The sequence below is a fragment of the Sinocyclocheilus anshuiensis genome, unplaced genomic scaffold, assembly GCF_001515605.1.
Source record: "Sinocyclocheilus anshuiensis isolate Anshui unplaced genomic scaffold, SAMN03320099.WGS_v1.1 scaffold273, whole genome shotgun sequence".
NCBI classification, from domain to species: Eukaryota; Metazoa; Chordata; class Actinopteri; order Cypriniformes; family Cyprinidae; genus Sinocyclocheilus; species Sinocyclocheilus anshuiensis.
Genome location: NW_015540857.1, coordinates 170,723 through 193,340, shown reverse-complemented (window position 1 = coordinate 193,340; position 22,618 = coordinate 170,723). Strand labels below are relative to the sequence as shown.

General features: G+C 35.5%; 1 protein-coding gene and 1 long non-coding RNA gene across 3 annotated transcripts in view; both read left to right on the top strand.

Annotated features, from left to right (window-relative positions):
- Window positions 1–1,193: 1,193 nt before the first annotated feature.
- Window positions 1,194–3,511, top strand: LOC107687889 (uncharacterized). The gene is made up of 3 exons (XR_001634177.1): window positions 1,194–1,356; window positions 3,274–3,337; window positions 3,435–3,511. It is a non-coding gene; the product is annotated as an uncharacterized LOC107687889 (long non-coding RNA).
- A 12,434-nt stretch (window positions 3,512–15,945) lies between these two features.
- Window positions 15,946–22,618, top strand: part of LOC107687864 (SH3 domain-binding protein 4-A) — a 54,482-nt gene continuing 47,809 nt past the window's right edge. For both annotated transcript variants that reach the window (XM_016485339.1, XM_016485338.1), the window contains exon 1: window positions 15,946–16,031. The gene's annotated coding sequence lies outside the window, so the exon portion shown is untranslated. The remainder of the gene's footprint in view (window positions 16,032–22,618) is intronic.

The window sequence follows — 22,618 nt, the reverse complement described above, 5'->3', positions numbered from 1 at the left end:
TTGAATATGGCGCTTATCACATGCTGTGTGGTATCGGCGTTTGGTATCAGGGCATTTTAACGAGTATGAATGAGTAAAGGAGACCAGTATCGGTGCATCCCTAAAAAGAACCCACAACAACATCTAAAGAACTGCAGGCCTCACTTGCCTCAGCTTGCTTACTCACATTCTTCAAAAATAACTTCTGTTCAACAGATGAAATAAACTGATTCAGGTTTAAAACAACTTGAGTAAATGATGGTATACAAATTAAACACTATGACAGAATTGAAAGACAGATGACAGAATTTTCATTTTTGGTGAACTATTCTTTTAATGTTAATAAAACAACAAAATGCAGAAAAAATGAAATTATCATCAGTAAGTTGCTTTAAAAAAAAAAGTAGAATTGATGTATAGTGTATATAGTGTTTTATTTTAATATTTGTTCATTCAATTTCTTGAATGTTACTGCTAAATATTGTACCTGAAAAATAAAGCACTGTTTGTTTTATTTGTATATTATGTGTATTTGTAATGTATATCTTTGTTCTTATTTTCTAATAACAAAGATAAAATAATGACAAAGATTTTTATCTTGGCTCACTTTGGCCTAAATGTCTGCCATTTTTTTATTTTATATTTTGTTAAGGTGTAAGAGGTGTTATGTTTCTGCACTCTTACATTTTTATCAAATTAAGAAAAAACTTTGTCTAAAAACAATTTTTGTGATGGTTTGTATTTTTTGTGCTCTGTATGGAACATCAGTGCCTGTTTAAATGATGAACTCCATTACTTGTGTTTGTTTTCAGACATGATAACAGACGTTTTATACTTGTGCTAACTGTTTGGCCTGTGCTACAAAACTTTCAATTTCTGGAGCACCAGTGCTATGTGCAAAAAAAAGTTAACGTACAGCCCTGTATATACAGTATATATATATATATATATATATATATATATATGTATATGTCCTCAGTTGCAGACAGAGCCTTAAATAAACTAAAACTGTCATGGAGAGAATAGGCAGTGCCTCTCTCTGTGGAAAAAGAGATGCTAGCGTCTCACCGTGTGTCTGCCAGACCTGTCAGTAAGGCTGTTTTCAGGTCACATTGCCATGGATTATGGATGTTACTGTGGCAACCTGACAGGACGGGAAGCTTTGTCTCAATGTCTCTCTGTCTTCCTCTCTCTCTCTTTTCCTGCATGTGAGAACTGAGCAGTGATTTCTGAAGGGTCCTTCTAGCTAGGAGCCGTGCTTTCAGGCCGCTTCACTCCATCAAACAGCTGATAAAACGGTCCGGAGAGAGAGAGAAAGACAGACTGCTTTGCCTGATGTGTATTCCAGGGCTTGTGAAATTGACCAGATAAACTCCAGTAAGTGTGAATATATCTCACCATGAATAAATGTTGTTCTTTAATATAAAAAGACTACATTAAACAAGCTACCGAATGCTTGAGCGATTTTTTGATTATAGTATGCGGGATTTGCAAGCGAATCTGTTTTATTTTCTTCTCCGTGTGCCATCTGAGTATAAATGTTCTGTTGCGAGAAGCCATTAATAAACAACATCTAATGATGCTTCTGTAAACAAAATTTGTCAACTATGCTGAATAGCTCACTATTTGCTAATACAAAGAAACAGCCACCAGGGGCAATTTAATAAGATTTGAATAGTCCTATTGGGCGCTGCTAATGATTTCCTATTTGTTTGGATAAGCTAACCGTTAGCATACCCATTCATCTCAATGGGAGCGTACAAACTGGAAGTATGTGACTTGGATGGATTCCAAAAATGCCTGTTCGAAAACATTTTAAAGCAATGTTAGCTAAGCTAGCAGGGTTATTATTGTTAACTAAAACCAAAACCATAAAAAACCTTGAACTTGTTTTTTTACGACATTTCTCATTTTTGTTTAGTTTAGTTTAGTTTAAGCTATAGTACTTAAATAACTCAAACTAAATACAAAAAAACTATACAAAATATTTAATAAAAGAACTAACAAAAATGACAACTACAACAAAATTACAAAAATTTTTAACTAAAATTCAGATGAAATATACAGATAAAATCTAATTCAAAATATTAATAAAACCTATAATAGCATTAATCAGTGATACTAAAATAACTCCTAGCAGGTTAATTAGCTACTATTATACTCATCTAGTAGGCTAACTTGCTAGCATACTTCTAAGTCAACTAAACATATGAAATAAAATATTATATGTGCCATATCTTTTTTTTTTTTTTACAAAATATATTAATTATTGTATTTACATATTAAATTATGTAAAAAAAATACTTTAACAGTGTAACATTAAAAATGTAACTACAAATAAATATATATTTTATATATTTAAATGTATTAATTGATTATTTTTTCTAATAATCATTTATTATTAATTGATACATTTTTCATTTTTCTAGGAATTCTAAAAATGGAAATATATTTAAAATGATATATATTTTGTATTTTCCTTGTATATTTTTGGACATTGTTTGTATATGTTAAATGCATTTAATTGCATTTCAATAGTGTGTGTATTTGCAGAAAGCATATTTAGGCCCCGTCTACATGGAGACGCGTTTAGCTGTATACGCATACATTTTGTATTGCATAGGCGTTTCGTCCACACGGATCCGGCGTTTTGGGAGAGTGAAACCGATATTTTTTGAAACCGGGTCCCAGAGTGGATAAATCTGAAAACGCCGCCCTTGCGTTTTCATGTGGACAGCGAATCCATATATTTTCTGAAACGATGACGTCATCAGCCCACGTCTCACCCCTAGTCAGACACCGCTACGTCACGTAACAGCAACAAAAACATGAACAAACACTGAACGGTTGTCTTTTTATTAACTAACATTAACACAGATTAATAAATGTATTGTTCCATGTTCGTTTGCAATACCGCGCACAAGGTTTATGCACATAGTCCAAGTCTTCTTCTCCTATCTCTGTGGCAGAATTACAGCGCCACATGCTGGTCTGGCATGTATACTACATCGTTTTGTGTCGGTTTTGTGGTTTCGTGTGGACGCAGATATTTCTTGAGACAAGGGGAAAAAAAGATCGGATAGCGAAAGCTCTGGCTTCGTGTGGATGTAGCCTTAGTTGCTACATTTGTCATAATTCTTTGTGGCAGGAAGAGAGGCAATACAACATATTTAAAATACTTAAAATCCTTTAAAAATTTGGTCAACTATTGTTTGTTTATGTTTTTGCAAAGAATTTCATTACATCTGAATGCCAAATGTTAATTTCAAATGGTCATGAATGTTTTGTCCTCAGTAAAGTGTAATAATGGCATCTACCAACAACCGACGCTAACCACCGAATATTCGACCCCCTACTGGTAACGTTTTGAACTTCTTTCATTGACTTCTGTCTTTTAACTTTATATATTTAACTTTTTTTAAAACACATTTAACTCCCCGTTTACTTTTGTTCAGCAGTGAACTGTAAGTACTTCACTATCTAACGACCAGCAGATGCAATCAGCATGTGGAAATCATCTAGGCCACACACACAATGCGCTGATCGGAAGAACTTTTGTCATCTAGTAATTGATGCCATCTTCAGTCTCTAATCTGTCACAGAGTCATTCCAGTCACTGATCTGAGACCAGCTTTACTGTCTCGTTAAAACGTTGGGTCTGAGAAACACATAAAAAGAAATGACCCTAGATTAGTTTGAAAGTACAAAAACATTTTACATTGATAGTTTCTATAGAAATTATTGTGTAGCAGTGGTAGCTAAAACAGCAGGCTAATCAGCTAGCATTATGCTAATCTAACAGGCTAGGGGGTACAGCAGCTGATCTGAAACCAGCTCCACGGTCTACTTATTTTCAATGTGGTTTGACATTTCATCAAAAGGTGAGAGTGGGAAATTATCTTGGAGCGTGTTGTGAAATAACTGTGAAATGTTTAGCTATTTTTAGCAAGTTTTATGTGCGTGTAGGGCTTAAACTCCCATTCAACTCTGAATCTAAAGTTGCATCTGAGTCGTCTCTGAGTCTAATTAAGATTGAGACAGTCCCACTGATGCTTTAGCAAAGAGACAAAGGCTCTGTATCGTGACATGTTCGCGTTGCCATGGCAGTCAATGGTCTTTTGAACATCCCTGGACAAATAGCGACTCAAGCGCTAATTAGCCAATAGATTGAATAAGAGGCTCAGGCTCCATATGTTTAGAGCAGCTTTATGGCCAGTTTTAGGTTGATAAAGCAGATTTTTTACATGCCAAAAAACTGGGTGGTTGTGTCGGCATCTTAGCTGAAGTAAATCACTCCTAAGCTAGGCTAGGCTAGTTGGTCTCAGAGATTGGTATTTGACTGGATTTAGGCAATGAAAGTGCCTCAAAATCAAGTACTTCAGAAACATTTGACTTTCTTGATATTGTGCATTGTGTTTTTGCTCCAAGGACATTTCCAACATACCAGCCAGATGATCTTTCTACAACAATAACATTGACAGTTATTCTTAAGTGTTTGTGTACGCCCTGAAGGAGAACGAACAATGCGGAAAGGCAATTCATTTCGCTTCACTATAACCTTGCTTCCGCTGAGAGTTCACGGCTCCCAGGAAGCTTTCAAAATGTCAGTGCGCATCACAAATGCAAAAGGACGACAGAAAGCCATCAATATTTTCATGCAGATTCCCAGCTTGAGGGCCACCGATCTAAAGTACAAAATCTGATAAACAGAGATTGATTTTTTTCTAAAATCACTTTTCATGGAAACTGATTGCATTCTGATTCATTTGTTGCTCTAAAGAAGCAACTAAATTAAAAAACACTATATATACACATACAAGTACATTGTCACAGTTCACTGTTTAGGAAGCACGCAGGAGGCACGAATAAACAAAAACAGTCTTTAATCCACGGAACACAGGGTACATCTACACTGGAAATGGCAGGAAACACACAAACATAACGAGTAGAACCAACAAACACAGAATGCAAAGGCAAGGACTTAAATACCAGGGATAATTAACAAACACAGGTGCCAGGAATCATAATTAAACTAACCGAGGACAGGAAAAAGACCATATAAGGAAAACCAGGAACAAAGACGGGCAAAACACAACAAAACAGGTCCATGATCCTGACATATATATACATATATTAGGGCTGTCAGTTTAAAACGTTAACTTAATTAATTAGTAATGAAAAAATAACGCAATTAAAATATTTTAACGCAGTTAACACACTGGCCCCGCCCCCAGACCTGTATGTCATCTTACATTTCATACAGTTGACTGATGACAATATGATGCAGGACAACAACTCCATAAATGCAGTTATGCCCTAAAATGCAAGATGTTGGGGCAAAAAAAATGCCCCTGTATGACTTTTTGTCTCATATTTATATCATATGATAAGCATATCACACCAGCAACGAGAGCAATATCACAGAAGTGCTGTTTTTGTCACGAAGAACACGAGTGCAAATGTGATTTTATACAACAGTTCAGTAAATAAGAAGTTAATATGGTGCTATATTTTAAACACAATATTGTGTGTTTTTGTTTAATTTTGCCAACGATAGTTTGTGATTAATTAGATTAACTAATCTGTTGTGCTTTAATTTTGCCAACGATAGTTTGTGATTAATTAGATTAATTAATCGCAGCACCCTGTAATTAATTAGAGTACAAATTTCAATCGACTGACATCCCTAATATATATATATATATATATATATATAATTTATTATTTTATACTAATGAGACTTTCATGCTATCCCAGGACAGCTGGAACCAATGAAATTGTAAGATGACTGACAGGATTGGGCCGTTTTCCAAATGTCATTTCTGACGTCACGGCCGCTGGAATGGAGGCTCATATCTATCAGAAGTGTGTGTGCCTCTCTGACAAAGGGAAATTAAATGGCACTGAGGGCAATCGAATAAATCAGCATGTTCATTCCCCAGGTCCCACAATGCATTTCAACCCTGCAGCATTTTTTATACTAAATAGGCACTTTTTACTCTAAGAAATCAGAGTCTGGTGTGAGACTTGAGCTCCTTTTCAAACCCTAATAAGCTACCTTGCTACTGCCTAACAACGTCGTAACTGAAATGGAAACCTGTAAGTGATAGAATTGGAACTCTTACATGCACTCAAACATGCACTACTCCAATTTACAATACCAGCTAACAGATATCTTTCTCAGAGGTGTGGCTAAAGGTTCTTGCTCAGTAATGTCAATACTGTAGAACGTTCATTAAAAACTAAGTCTTTAATAATGTTCTTAAAACATTAGCACAAATATGTTCTTGTTTTTTAAACATTTTAAGTCAGACGTTGATCTAACATTTTGTAATTGTTACTTGCTTCAAAACGTTCAGAGAACATTCAAAAGTAACGTTCCCATCATTTTTGCAAAATGAGAAAATAGAATGTTCACATAACCCAGAAACATTTAGAAAAACTGGACATTTTGAATGTCCAGTGAACATTCAGAAATAAAATTTTCATAACTTAATGGTAGGGCTGCACGATAAATCGCGATATTTAATGCGCATCTTGTCAGAAAGCCGGTTCTGTAATCAGCGGTAAATCTCCATCACCTGCGGGCTTTCACATTGAGCAGCATTAACTACACAGAGCCGTTGTTCACTGAGGAGCTGTGCAAAAAATCGCGCGAATATGAACGTGGTTTTGCGCAGCTCGTCAGTGAACAACGGCTCTGTGTACACTGTAAAAAGTAATGAATTGAACTTACTTGGAAAACCTGTGGAAACTGATTGCCTCAAATTTCTCAAGCAAATTAGTTTATAATTTTTGAGTTAATAAAACTTACTGTAACTTTGTATAGGTAACTTGTGTATATGTATAGGTTACCAGAAAACTTGCGTGTTGCTAACTCAATTTGACAAGTTCAGCCAATTTAGAGATTTAAGTTAAGTTTATGCACAGAACTCAAACAAAACAGTTCTCTTAACAAGTCTGCTTTGTTCACATTACTAGAAAAATGTGTGGAAACAGATTGCCTTAAATTTCTCAAGTAAGCTGTACTCAAAACTTGAAGTTGTTAATACAAAGACAGAAAACAGATTGTTAGCACAACAATAGGGCATTTATTTGTTTAAAACAATGTTACTTCAAGTCATTACTTTTTAGGCATGCTATCAAATCAACAATTTAACACTGTAAGAAAAATAAGGTCCTTCTGAAGGAAGAGTTGAAGGCCGTGGAGAACTGCTGTTCATCGCCCATTGATGTCAGATGTCTGTATAATTATTAAAAAAACTCATATTTAATATCACTCACAGCACAAGCATTCAGCATAAAATATAATTAATATCTACTTATTCTGTGCAGGGTTTCACAAAACTGCAAAGTATGATTTTTCATTAAGCGCACCTATGTGAATAAGCATATACTATGTGGACACATGGAATTGGAGAATTTTCATATTCCATAGCCTCCATATTTTAATAAGTTTTTCAGCAGTTGAGCTCTCTTTTCACTCAATAAACAAGTAGAACTTCCACTTCCACTGCACTGTTTAAGTCCCCCAAAAAAGAGCACATAGAATATGAAAAGAATACGGTTATAATTAGTGCTGGGCATTGACGCACATTTAAAAACTATTTAACATGAAGTTTCTACTCCAAAGAATTTTCTGAAATATAAACATTTAAACAGTGGTTGTGATAAAAACTTGTTTTCATGACATTTGTTCAAACATTAAATACTGAAAAACGGATTACATAAGACATGATAAATTTCATTAAGTTGTACTGTATCGCTCAACATACTTTATGATGCTTACTCACGTTTATTTCATGTTATAACTAGCAGTAAAGAGGAAGGTCCATGTTTGTAATCTAGCTTGTAAGCCACTGGCTAGCTAGTACGCTAACTGACGGTTACAGGAATGCTCGTCAGTAAAAATAAAATCTGCCTTTTCTTTTCCTCAAAAACTATAGCACGCACTGTGACAATATAGTTTATATGTAGATCACCAAAAACTTACCTAATTTTGCCGCCACATGACACGATCTGACTCTGAAGTTCAGTTCGTTGTCTCCTTCTGGTGATGTTTTGTTTAAACCAACCTTCCGCCACCTACTGGTGCACTTCCGCCACCTACTGGTCTAGAGTTATTAGGGCACATAGTGCCCGTTAAATATCGCATGTGATTTATCGTGCAGCCCTACTTAATGGGAACATTTGCGAAACGTTATTAGAGCATATTTTTCTTACTTGGGATAGTGCTTGATGTTAGCATGTTGCTAAGCTAATACAGTGATACCAAAACACTCTCATGGCAATACATAACTATTTTACGCTTTAGCAAATGGTGTTTTGTTTTGCTCTTTCCTCTGCATTTCTGTATTTGTCATTTCTCATTGGAGCTTACGCTATGCCTGCATCCTACATCATCCACTGGAAATTCCCTCTCTTGTGAACGTGTGTACGACAGTTCGAGGAAGCTAGAGATTACAGTTTATAAAGTTTAAAATATGGATATTTTTCATACACAAACGCATTGCTTCAGAAGGCCTTTACTAACCCCCGGAGCCATGTGGAGCACTTTTTATGATGGATGGATGTACTTTTTTGGGCTTCAAAATTTCAACAGCCATTCACTTCCATTATAAAGCTTAGAACAGCCAGGACATTTTTTTATATAACTCCGATTGCATTCATCTGAAAGAAGAACTCATGTACACCTAGGATGGCTTGAGGGTGAGTAAATCATAGGGGAGTTTTCATTTTTGGGTGAACTATCCCTTTAACATGTTGCTAAACTAATACAGTGATACGAGACATTCCCATGACAATTCGTAATGGCTAAATCATATGAATCCATATGAGCATACAATCTCATTCATACATTCTCATAAGATCTTATGCCCCTTTGACAGTTAGGGGTGAACATTCATGCTTACGTTTTTGCTAAAAAAATCATACATTTTCATACAAACCACATTTTATTAAGATCTGATACAAAATTGCCACCTCATAAAATAGTTAAATTTTCTCATGAGACCAGCTTAATGATATAAAAATGCATAACATATTGACTTAGACTGAAGTTGTTTTCTGTTCTTGTCAGGATTTAAATATTAATAGTCAACATTTTAACTGAGAATGCATTCTGGGAATATTTATCGTCTCACTACATTCCAAATCCGCCTCCAAAGAGAACTTCGGAGTTAGAACAATCATGGCTGCCATATTGAAGAGTCATACAAACCAAAGTGCTCAAAACCTTCGGAACAAAGGATTTCGAAGGGTAAAACTGATGGATACCATGATTTTATGTGTGTGACAACAGCAGCTCAGCAAGATGATGCAGAATTGTGTTCCAAGGAACAGTTTTTTGGTCTCCTACACCCTTCATCCCTTGAAGGGATGAGTCCTTCAGAATAGAAAGCAGTGGTTTGACTTACATATGGTATATAAACTTGTACTTTTGTAATGTGATGTATTTCTGATTGCTGGATATTTGATGAGAAAACAAATGTAGGGAAGCACCTAATTTTTTTTTCAATTGGATGATGAAAACTGATATGACAGCTTATAAGTGGCCAATTTAGAACATGAATATATTACATTCCCCCTCATTTATATACACACACACACTAAAGCCATCTTTCTCCCCTTCTCTTTCTTCTTTTTTAATACAGGCCAGACATAACACTCTGTTCTCCATGTGTGCCGTGCCACACACGTCTTTTCTGAAGCACACACCCTTGCTAAGCAGCTCTGGTTCTGTTTAAATTATAATTACAAAGCCTTGCATCATTGTGTGTGTGTGTGTGTCAGTCCATTTTATACGTTTGCCATCACTCTAGGTTTTTAATGTTAACAGAACTTTGGAAATGGCCCAAACCTCTGACAAGATCTGCCCACTGTGACATGTTTTACAGATTACGCTGGCTGTGGAAAAATGTCCAGCCCGACACTTACGCAGAAACAGTGTCTAACTGGCCTGAATATGATCATCTGATGGTCTGGGAGTCAAATTATAATAATTTTATTCTCAAATGCCTTCTCTTGCTGTCAAAATTCTCACATTTTTTGTGTTTATTTTTCAGCCAGGTGTGACATCATGCTACGTTGCTTCACCGCGTGACCTAGGAGCTCAAACAGAAGTCCAGATAAGGATGTGGCTGCTTGAATACCCCTGTGTGTTTCCCATAGTTCAGTTCCCAGACTGAAAAAAACCTCTGAGTCAATGCCTGAGAATGTAGAGCGGGCATTGAAAACTACTGCAGTCTGCACAAATGCCCTCTGTGTGACGATACATGCAGATAATATCAACAAAAACAGCTTGAACCATTCTCGCTGGTTTAGAGATACAGCACATACTTTTAAGGGAACATACTGTGTTAATTACAAGATGTGACATGCTGTCAGTATCCAAAGAAAACCATTTAAACTTCACCCTCAGTTTGAAAAAACTAATTGTGTTTACATTAATTTGGTTCCAACTGAATTCAGAAATGTGCTGCTAGCATTTTTGTTTAAGCGCTTATATTAGTTCTCCCGTGTAAAATTATTAAATTTGTGCATTGTGCATTACTAAAAATACAGCTCCCCTGCAAACATGGTCCTGCGGGGCCCATGCTGGCTTTTTGCGGGCACAGTGGGCTAGGGCCAGCCCACACCAAACCTAAACAGGCCCACTGCGGGCTTGCCCAGGTGAGTCCCACAGCTTTGGGCTCACCATGGGCTCTCTGTGAGCAGCCCACACTATGGGACTGCCCACATTAATCCAATGATGGCCCAGTGTGGGCAAGCCCATTCGGGCCCAGAGCAACTTTTGTATCCTTTGGGCCCATGCAGGTTTTGTGTAGGTTTGTGTGTTGTCTAGTAATGCAACTAGGAGAATACTGCAACTAGTAATGGAGTAACTAGGAGAGTAATGCAACTAGGAGAAAACAACATTGACTGGCCATTCTTTAGCCACTCAATTGAACTGGAATGACTCAAACCAAAAGAGACCTTTTCAGAACCTGTTGTTTCATATAGGCGTTGTTTCATATAGGCCAGGGATCCTCAAATCTGGCTCACAAGATCCACTTTCCTGCAGAGTTTAGTTCTAACCTCAATCAAACACTCCTGAGCATGTCTTCAGGATCATTAGAAAATCACAGGTGGGTAAGTTTGAGCAAAGTTGGAGCTAAACTCTGCAGGAAAGTGGGTCTCACGAGTCATATTTCAGGTATAACAGACGTGAACCTGTTAATAAGAATTGTGTGGGCAGTTTTCTTCCTTACCACTAGGGGTGCTAGGGTGTTTTAGGTTTCCTTAAGTAAAGCCATGTGGGTAGACAGAGTTAGCAGTAGTAGCCAGCATGGCTCACCTGCTGAACACATTGTGCTGTGTCCTGGTTGGGAAATGTGTCATTTCAAGCCCAGTTTAAAGTAAGGAGTTTATTTTTTTGCAGAGATGTTACATGTATGTATGACCTGTGTGTAGATTGATACTAAGAGTTTAAGACAGTGTATTTGTATGCATTTTAGAAGGACTCTTTATTGGTGAGGCCACCACATCATGGTCCAGTTTGAATATGGATTTAAAGTTCTTTTTGACATGGGACCATAGTCTGGACTATTTTTTGACTGTTCCTGGTTAGAAAGAGTCTGGTGTTTGAGAGCTGTGGTGCATTTTCATTACACGAGTTTGGATTATTTATTTACTATCAGCCAACTTCAGCTATGGACAGTGTTTGGACATTGATGCACTACAGATAAGCACACGTCAACTTTCACATGACAACATTCTACAATCTTACATTGCTTTGTTTGCTTTCTTTTGTTTTTGTACTTTTGTGTATTTACATTTTTGGCTATACGTAGCTGTATTAACCTGAATTTAATGTTTTCTATTTTGTATTTAATAAATCCATTGATTTGAAATGCCTTTGGCTACTGTACATTTTTGACAATACAGACATTAGTTATGTGGTAACTGCATCCATTTCAGATGTATAATAACTGTTTTTCCCAAAGACTTAAGTTATAGTAACTGGAAAGTATTTATAGTAAAACAGATTTATTGTTGTAGTCTTGTAGATTAATAGTGTGGGCCTAGTAAGGGCTTCCTGGGGGCTAAGAGAGGGCTGCCCATGCAGGGCCAGCGCTAAGGGGCCAACGTTTTGCCAATGAGCAAATTCTCAGAGGCCCTGCGCTGGCAGCCCGCTGGGGACCATTAGGCTAAGAAAGTCATAAAGGTTTGGAATGACATGAGGGTGAGTAAATGACAATTTTTACTTTTGTCTTGTGAGTTTTGCAAGTTAAGTACTGACATGTTTTTGTTGTTGTTGTTGTTTTGTTTGTTTTTTTGGACATTAACCATGTGGTTTTAGACATGTAATATGGTAAAAATCCTCTAAAAGATGCTCTATTAAATCATTAAGGAACTTGAGGTACTTGCACGTAAATGACCAGTTTTGGTCATTACGTGCGAGTACTTCCCTAAGACGCAATTGTTTATACTGTTATAGCTATATTTATTCTGCGTCTGCATTATGGAGTTGACATAAAGCTTATGTGGAAGGTATTATACAAACATATTTGGCATGCCATATTTTTTTATTTCATCCGTGTGCACCTCGGGCTAAAATACAGAATAAGAACGGAGCCTGTACAAATGTCAACAAAAGTACGCGCACAGGAGAACTTCCCAAATAATGAGCGTTCTGCTTGCATGGCTGTATGCTAATTCAGCACAGCCTTTAAACCTGAATGATAGTGTATTTTTGCACGTCTGTTTTTGGTTTTATTACCTTTCAAACGCAGCCCTCTGAGGGCGAACTCCTTTCCTCAAACTTTGACACGATGTCAGGAGACTAATGAACTGTGTAGTATCTCTTCATGCGTAACGACGGGTGTCTGTCAAATCAACGCGCAACTAAACTCGTCTGAACAAAGAACATCAATGTCTAATGATCTTATTTCGTTTATTTGCCGCTTCTATGCCAGACAAAGGTGGGTTTTTTGGTCCATGCATTGTGTGAAAGCATATATCATGCGGCTTTTCATATGTTTTTCATCTCTTTTTCGCTCCGATTTGCCTTTCAATTCATTTTTTTCTCCCTCTCTCACAAAACAGACAACAAGCCCTCACCAACCCCGGAGAACGCAGGGCATGATGCTCGCGGTGAAGAGGAGTCTCTTTGTTGCAGTCTCAAAGATAGCAGCGGCTCTCGCTCCCTCCCCGAGACTGCTATCAAATTATTCCACCGGCCCCTTGAGCGTCACCCCACAGACCCCCACGCATTTTTGTGGATACATATAAAGGTTTTGTAGATTTCTGGAACTTCAAACTCCAAGCTGGCTTTTTCTCTGTTGCTTTTTTTTTTCTTCCTTTTTTAACTTGCGCACACATAAATATTAATCGGTAGATACTGTAAATAGATAGTTCATGGTTTATAACTAAACTCAGAAATATGCTTTTGCTGTCAGATTTTATAAACCTCTACCAGTAGGGACTAAACTGTATAACAGCTTGATTTTGTTGGCCTATCCACCTTATTTTTCAATGCGGAAGTTATTTTCTTTGAATGTGCGAGACTTCAGATTAGCCGCTATAGGTAAATAACTAGAAGAAAAACAAAGTGCCGTAAACAGTAAAACTATTTCTGCTACAAGCCAGTGTGTTTATGACTATGCCAAAATTAATGTGATAGTAACTACCAGTTTGCCATATAAATCAGCATATCAAACTGACACTGGATGCCTCGCACATTCACGTGCTTTTATAAGTTGGTCATCTGGGTACTTTTTGCCTAGTTTTATTTAACTTTGAACTTAAGGTGCGTTCACGCCATATCGCAATTACCGTAATTACCAACTTGTAAAAAGCATTCACGTCCTCTTAGAACTCGTAATTACAACTTGTGAACTGGGAGTTTTCTGAGAGCTACGACTTATACCACCTGACCACCTCAGATTCATTACGCACTATGCTTAGGCATTGGTAATGTGATAGTTCCAGGTCCGAGTCCAAGGGTGTGAACAGCTCCAAGTAGAACGTCACGTGTTGTCATTTCGTAATTACGATATGGCATGAATGCAGCATTACATAGCTACTGTTTATCGCCTACTATGCATATTAGGATGCTAGCACTTTGTGAGATCACTTCCTGTTCATAGTCACATGACAACAAAATGGCTGCCTTCACGTTGATTATACCCAATAAACTCTATGGCTGCATGAAATCGCATACTCTCTGAGTAGTTACTTCTTTTGAATAAGTAATTGATTCTTCGCAAAAACCTGCTCTCCTTAGTTACTTTTGCGATGTCCAACAAGCCATGCCACTCTCACGCAACGCATCATTTTCTCACGCAGTAAAAAATACATCGTGGAGCAAAGAGGAAACTGACGACATGCCGACAGACAAGACAGAGCAGGTTACTTCTGGTATGAAACGAGGTCTCCACTTTAAAATTGTGTCGGGGGGGGGTTTAATTCAAACAGTAAATACTGTTTTGTGGCTCTTTAAAGTGTCGTGACAGATCACTTTATTGCCTCAGTTCAAGCAGCATGAAAATCATCCATCTTTCCATATTAACTTAAAGCACGAAATAAACATGAATGAATATCAGAACGTATTTTATTTAAACTGTGACATTGTCATGACGTGACCTACTTTACCGAGAAGGGTCTGGCTGCAGCCTCGCACTTGCACTCTCAGACTTGCATTCTCAGACACTTGCGCTTCCGCTAGCGACGTCACTTGCAGTCTTTTATTTTTTTTATTTTGTTCTATTTTTTATTACTTTTTATATGAACGCAATGCACAAAGTCTCTTGTTAAGCGTTTTCCTCCTGTAGAAAAACATAAACACTTCTTTTTTTCTTGTCTTCACCACCTGGCTACTGTTGTAAAATGTTGAGCGATTCAAACAAAAAGTAATCAATAAATAGAACAAAATAAAAAAAATAAAAGCCTGCAAGTGACGTCGCTAGCGGAAGCGCAAGTGTCTGAGAGTGCAAGCCTGAGAATGCAAGTCTGAGAGTACAAGTGCAAGGCTGCAGCTAGACCCTCTTGACTGTACCAGCGTCATTTGCGTCACTTCACTGCTTTGCAAATCCTCTTCTGTGGTCTCATGGGATAGTAAATTGTCCATCAGATGTGTACTTAATTATTTTGTCAGTCATCTGAGTACATTTTGCCTAATTTTTATGAATGTTGTAAAATCAGACATGTTTGTTGTCTGTTCACATACTGTTTTTGCCTACTATATAGGAGAAGTATGTAATTTTGGATACAGTCTATACCACCTGAAAAGAGCTAGGCCTATCTGTTAGCATTTCAATTTCTTTATTGGCACTTGCTTGGCTGGCACATGACTAGGAGAAATGTGCAATGCTAACAGGCAAACCTTTGACCACTTACGACACTTACTTTAATTTGGAAGAAAAAAGAGAAATATTTATAATGCTTTAACCTGCTTCGCCTTTTCTGATTCTTTGTTAGAAAGCATGGCAAACTAACCCTTTTTTCAAAGATTTCAGCCTTTATTTATTTAATATTTTAAATGTTTTAAAGCCTTTTATTTCTTACTTTTGAAATTGAAACATAAATCATTGAACAGATTAGATTTGTTTATTCCATTTCTTACTTTTAAATCAATAAAAAAAAAAAAACCCCACTAAAATGAGTCATTAATATGTTTTATATTTAATATTACATTATATTAGAAATGATGTAGGCCTATCATATTTTCAGTCGGTTCTTAGGAGTAGACGTAAGTGATGAAGTAGGGGACAGAATGAATATCATACGCATCATCACTCAGTGAAATTAATAATTGATCAGGCAAACTCTAGAAGCCAGGGGAAAAGTGATTTTCCTTGAGGGCCCGCGGTGACAGATGGCAAACCACGGATTCCAGTCTCCGCCCAGCCGTCTCCGAATCCCCTACCCTCTCCGTGACATCACCGGCGCTCCGGCCCCGCCCAGATGCGATGCGAGACGCGTTTGCCCAAGAGCCACAAAGGAGCACAAAGTGAAGTGACCAACTCTACACTACAACTGCCGCTTTGGATAAACATAACAGGAATGCAGAGGTGAGTTTATGCCATCGTTGCGCTTTTGTGCCTGTTAATCCTCTTGGCTGCATTTGAATTGATTCGGATTGTATTTTGAAACCTCCGAAATGTTTGGGTTATTGTCTCAGCGCTCAGTGTTTTGTTGGACAAACGTTTCTTGGAACATTTCAGCTGCTTTTACAAACCTGAAGTTGAACATATATCAGGTATATTCAAATTTGAAATGCATAAACTTTAATGGGACAGCGACATGAATTATATATAGCCTACATAAACAATAGTATAAATGTTTTTTTAGAACTAAAACATCTTAATTTATTGATTGAATATACTCATTATACATAAAACTGAATTGGACGTTCCCAGAATTTCCCTTACAAACACTACGTAAAATATATGTAGCCTATTTATGAAAATGTACATTGATTTCTTCAAACATGTGTATTTTAAGTTGCCAAAAACCATTATAAGTATACATGTTTATGCCAAAATACCATAATAACTGCAGTTGCTACTACTGAAAAAAATATGAATATGCACTGTAAAAATGATTTCTCAAATATGTGATTAAAATTAATTATAGTAGTACATTTAATTGTAGTAGTACATTTTTTACAAGAAAATACTATTTCAGTATTCCTACTTTAAAACTGTACATTGAATTCAATGTGTTACTTGTGGTTTCTTTGGACTTGTTTGTCAAATTTGCTAGCTGTTTCTTAGTGCAAACTGTTTCTACTCATTTTTTTTAAAGTGGTAAATTTGCTTACAATAGCTAATTTTAGTTACTAATCTATTGTAACTATGGTCACCATAGTACAGTTTCATTAGGAACAACTTGTTCTCGCTTGACAGTTGGTTATTTGTTACCGTGGTTATCAGTGTTTGATAGTCACGACCACCCCGGTGGTCATTTCTAATGGTCAGGACATCCTATACGTTCCCCCTCCCTCTCGGCTCCCATTCCCAGCCATCTATCCCCTCTCCTTTTCCTCCCTCCTCTTCCCACATTCCTTTCAGACTTTGAATGGAACAGGACTGACCTGTGGCATAACTCAGCCTCGTTTTTCTACAAGACCTCAGCTCCCCGTCTTTTATTAACAATTTATTTTCAAGTTACGTGGTGTATTAAATATTCATGGCTCGCTGAACAAATGGCTGCTGCTACTTTAGATTGGTATGGTTGTGTGTGCGTGTGCGTTTGAGTGTATCTTCTTTTCATACGCTTGTTTGCAGTGAAACTATATTTGTTGAGTCAGGAAATATCTCAAAATCTTGAAAAGTTAAGTCACAACAGTTCCAGATCTGTTAACTATGTTGACAATCTGCTGTCGATAACCAAAGAATAAATTGTCTTATTTGATTTGGACTTGCTATTTGGTTTGTGAAAACAAACATAAGATACTTGTACAGTGACATTCTTACAATGGAGTTAAAGCTTTGCTACAATACGTCAAGAATAGCCTTGAGACATCAACAGTTAACATGACACATGTTAACATAACACTAGTCTGATTGTTATAACTTACTAACCTTGTATGTGCTAATTTATAACAATGTAAGTCCTCAAGTCAGTAAAACCAATAGCTTTTGTATGATACACAGGATAACAGAATGGAACGTGATGTAACTATTCACAAAACATTGTTTATTTGCAAACTCCACCCACATAAATAATGTTGGTATCTCATAACAAGAGGTTTATCTAGTTATGTTTAGAAACATTGTAAACGTAATGTAAATATATGTATGTAACGTATGTAATATACGTATGTATTTGACCAATGGATACTAATCGGTCTTGAGGAAGCTGGGTATATTTGCATTTTTCAGAGTCACCTGATCCCGACTTATTACTTAGAGAGCTTTTGCGTGAGAAGAGTTCTTGCTTTCAAAAATGAGTTGTACTGTTTTTAACTTGACACATCGTTAACAAAAAAAATTAAAAAGCAAGACGCATCACACAGCATCCAAAATTATCCATCTAAAGTGTGTAAAGCTGTAGTGTCCCTTCTTTAAAAGTGATAGTTTTAAAGAAGCATCCTTAGCTCAATTTTTAGTGCAGCATGCTAATTTAACCATAAAAAGTAAAGAAAAAGTGTAAAACACAAAAAAATCTAAAATTTTATGTTTAATTTTGAAAAAACAAAAACGCAACTCCAAAATCCAAAAGTTGTCTGTCTGAAATGTATACGGCTACAGTATACATAGATATATTATAAAATATATGACATTCCTTTGATTCTGTTTTGTGTTGTTCGGGAAAAAAAAAAACGCAAGACGCATTGTCCAAAATTGTCCAACTTGAATGTGTACGACTACAGTGTACGTTCTAAAAGCAATACATTTAACGTCAACCTTTAACGCAATCTTTCGCTAATTTAATTGCAACTTAAAATATCAAAATTAAAGTAAAAAATATATCAAAATTTGTAAAGCCACAAAAAATAAACAATAATAAATGCAAGACACATTGTCCAAAATCAGCAGTCTGAAATGTTTACGGCTGTAGTCTCCATTTTTTAAAAAGCAATACATTTCACGATAACCTTCAGCACAGCACGCAAATACTTAAACTAAAAATATATAACATAACTAAAATAAAAGATGCCACACATTGTGTCTCGTGTTGTTCAGAAAGAGAAAACAATGGGTTTTGTCCAAAATCGTCCATCTGAAATGGACGAAGAAAAAGCGATAAATTAAATGACAACCTTTAATGCATGCTAATTTAAGAATCGCCACAAAATGTTAAAAGTAATGAAAAAATATATACACAAACTGTAAAACCAAAATAAAATAACTAAAAAGACAACATGTCTCAAATGCTGTCTTGTGACACATTGTCCAAAATTGTCCAAATGGTAAAACTACCAAAGTGAATAGAATAAACGACAGCATATTGTCCATACAAACTTGTATCAAAGCCCAAACACTTTCTTCACAGAAGTGCCCATCTGCAAAAAAATCACTCATTCTATTATTTGTGTCTTGTCCACTGTACATAAAGCCATGTTAGTCCAGCTTAGAATGGCAGTGTTAAAATCCCCCTCCAGTCAGATGGCAGCCGACTGTGGAAAAAAAAAAAAAAAGCCAGGGGGGCATAAAATGGCAGATCGTTTTACGAGGATTTAATGTTTCAGAGTTGGCCATCAGGATAGATTACATTGTAAGTAAATTGTGGCTTTTACAGAGTTTATCCTGAGGCAAGCAGGCCTGATCTAGTTCAGCTCGCATCCAAGTGGCCTTTCCATTCCCATAGCTCTTTTAAAATGAATGACTGTTATAGACGGTTTGCGTTATGATACTATATTTAAAGAAAGCCACTAGTTTCAGTTTAGCTAAGGGTAAGTATTACTCCGAAGAACCTAGAATTATATACTCTCTTTTGCTTTTTGTGTGCGTCGGGATGAGTGACTGTATTGTTGATGGTATCAGTGGGTGTCTTTAGCTGGGATCAGGACCAAGACCTGGGCGGTTTGTTTTCAGGACTCAAACATGAGACGCTCAACAGTCTGGGGCTCGAATTTAAGCCTGTTGTCTAACCCTCTGATTCCTGATGATTCATCAGCCGCACATGTTTATATATAAACTAGCCATCTTGGTTCATTTTAGTTCAAGTTGAAGCATGAAACGAGTCGAGAACAGCTTGTTTTTTGTTTTTTTTATTTATTTAATTTAATTTACATTATTTTCAAGACAATTAAACATGCTTTCTGCTAAAATTCTCATCATAATTTTGGGTAAAATATTTAAAATCTTAGGTTTTCAACCAGGTGTTTGTGATTTTTTTTGTGTCATTTTTTGCATCATTTTTTGTGATTTTTCCACGAAGATTTCAGGTTAAATTGCGATTTTAAATTGTGAAATATGTATTGTGTTGTATATGTATAATTTGTGCTGATTATCAAAAAATGTACAATAATGAGGTAAAAAATTACAGATATTTTATAGATATTATTTCAGTCCTTAGGCCTTCAACCAGGGGACTGTGAACTTTTCATGACATTTTTGAATATTGATTATTCAAGTTGATTGTGATTTTAAATTGTGAAAATATGTATTGCCTTTAATTTATAATGACAATAATGAGGTGTTTATATATATATATATATTTACATATTTACATGTATATATTTATATTCATATAATGTATATCATATATAAATATATTTAATATAAACCATATATTATATAATATATAACAGAATTTAATGTAATTTTTTTTTTTTTTTTAGCATTTGTGGAAAACATGCACAACTGCCATTAAAATAGTGCAAAGATAAACAAGAAAATAAAATAGATCTCATTTTCTTAGGTAAAAAGTTCTATATTAAATACTAATATATATTATTTAAAAAATGTATTATATTAAAAGTGATATACATTTAAATTGTTTAGGATGAAATGTAACATATGTGTTTTAGTGGTTTGCTATTGTTATGTGTTTGTTACATGTAGAATAAGAGCATCTTCACCGTAAATTCACCTCAATCACTGATTCCGCTGACTGACATGTGCTTGCCATCTGTAGTTTGTCTGCGTTCTTTAACGTTTCTGCTTCCTGTATTTGGCCCAGAGGAAGCTCAGGGTTATGAGTGAGATTCTTGTGCTGTTTATGTTCTATCAGCTGAGGAATGACATTAAATTCCAGTCTGTGGCAGCCGATTTCCAGCTGGAGGGCTTGAGATCCACCGAACAGCAGGAGGAGGAGACGGGAGGGACGCGAGCTACTCATCAGCAAAGCATTTCCTCTTTCTTTTTCTCTTTTCCTCTCTCACTGTTTCTCCTTTGCTCTCTCAGTCTCTCCAGAGCACTTCCTGTCATAGTTTGGCCACTTCCTGTTGCTGTAAATAGAGCCGTCGTCCAGGCCAATGCATGACCCTTCCCAAATCTTTTTTTTGTTTTGCAAAATATGATTTCTTGTAGTTTTGTGTTCGGCCAGTTAAGATGTTCTGGACAAGTTTTGAGAAATTTGCACTTAATCCTGTTTAAACATTTTTTTTTCGTTATGTACTTCCCACTTATGTGCTTTTGAATCTTAGAATTTATGCATTTCTTATTGTGTTTTTGTGACTATTAGTTACTCTAATTTAATATCACAAATAATCAGCATCTTTATCAGTTATATAATATATAAAATAAGTATATTAAATATAAAAATAAAAAAATGTTAAATGATTTTATTTAATTGCTTTATTTGGTAAATAGTTATAAATAAAGTAATTAAGTAATATTGTATTATTGAATATTAATATAACATATACAAACATATTAATATAAATATAATTTATATCATTAATATTTATTATAATGATTTTACATGTTAATTATATCCACCCACATTATTATCTAATAAATAAAATAAGTTTATTAAAAATGAAAATATATTATTATTAGTATTAAAAATAATTGTGTAATATTTGTATTATTAAATATTAATGTAAAGTATATAAATAAATAACATAAATAGCATAATCTAAATATTTATAGCTTAAATGATTATATTTATTTATTGTAATTATTGTATATGTTAATACTCAAATAATTTATTTTAATTATATTAAATATTTATTTTTATTATTTAAAAAAAAAAAGTCAATATGAATTTCTGGATAGGATTTGAGAGATTTGCCCTTAAACCTAATTTAGAAGACTGTTGTAATCAAATACATTAGTTCTTTCACACTTTTGTAAGGAGAAAAAATGTAGGCCTAATGTTATTTTGTGCTTTGATAATAGTTCATTTAGTTAATGAAAGCTTTTGCTGTTAAATGAATGTCTGACCAGAACAAGTATGTGTTGAAACCTCATTTTATGAAGTGTTTCATAGATAAAGTCACAGTAAACCAACTCTGAAAGTCAGAGATGGAAGAAATTCCTCTGAGTGCTCAACTTAGTCGATTTCGGAATGATTTTCATTTAATCGAAAAATCTTGTCATTGTCCTTTGCGCTTCCATCTGTTTTCTAGCCAGAAGGGATGTATTGGCATCTGAGAATGACTTTGACTGAATGCAGAGGCATTGCACAGTACATGCATTTGAGATGCAGGCTGTCTGATATCTGAGACAAGGATTCTGATTGGCTGTTGCTGTTCTGGAATTTAGCCAATCGGGCGTTTGGTTCTATCCGAATGACTTGAGAGATTGAAGCTTCTCATCAGGGACGCCCTGATACACCCTGCAGAGTTTAAATGTCCAAATTTGTGCTTGACTCTTGTGGATTTCTAAACGGCTGATATATCTAGAAGTGCAGATGGCCAATTCATTACCGTTGTCACTTCTTGTTCCTGTTGCTGCATGATTTTGATGAATCTTATCATTTTATCATTTTTTTTGTGCGTCATTGTGGCTATTAAGATAATTTACTCACACATAATCTGCAACTGCATAATTATTATTGTATAAATAAATAATAATTTAGACATAAAAATTACATATTTGTACTAAATTATTATTATTTTGTTGTTGTAAATAATTATATTATAAATTTAGTAATATTTTGTTTTATAATAATTTAATATATTATTTAATAATTTATATTATTCAATATGAATATACAAATAATAATCCAAAATATAAAATAAATCATAGCTGAAGTGTGT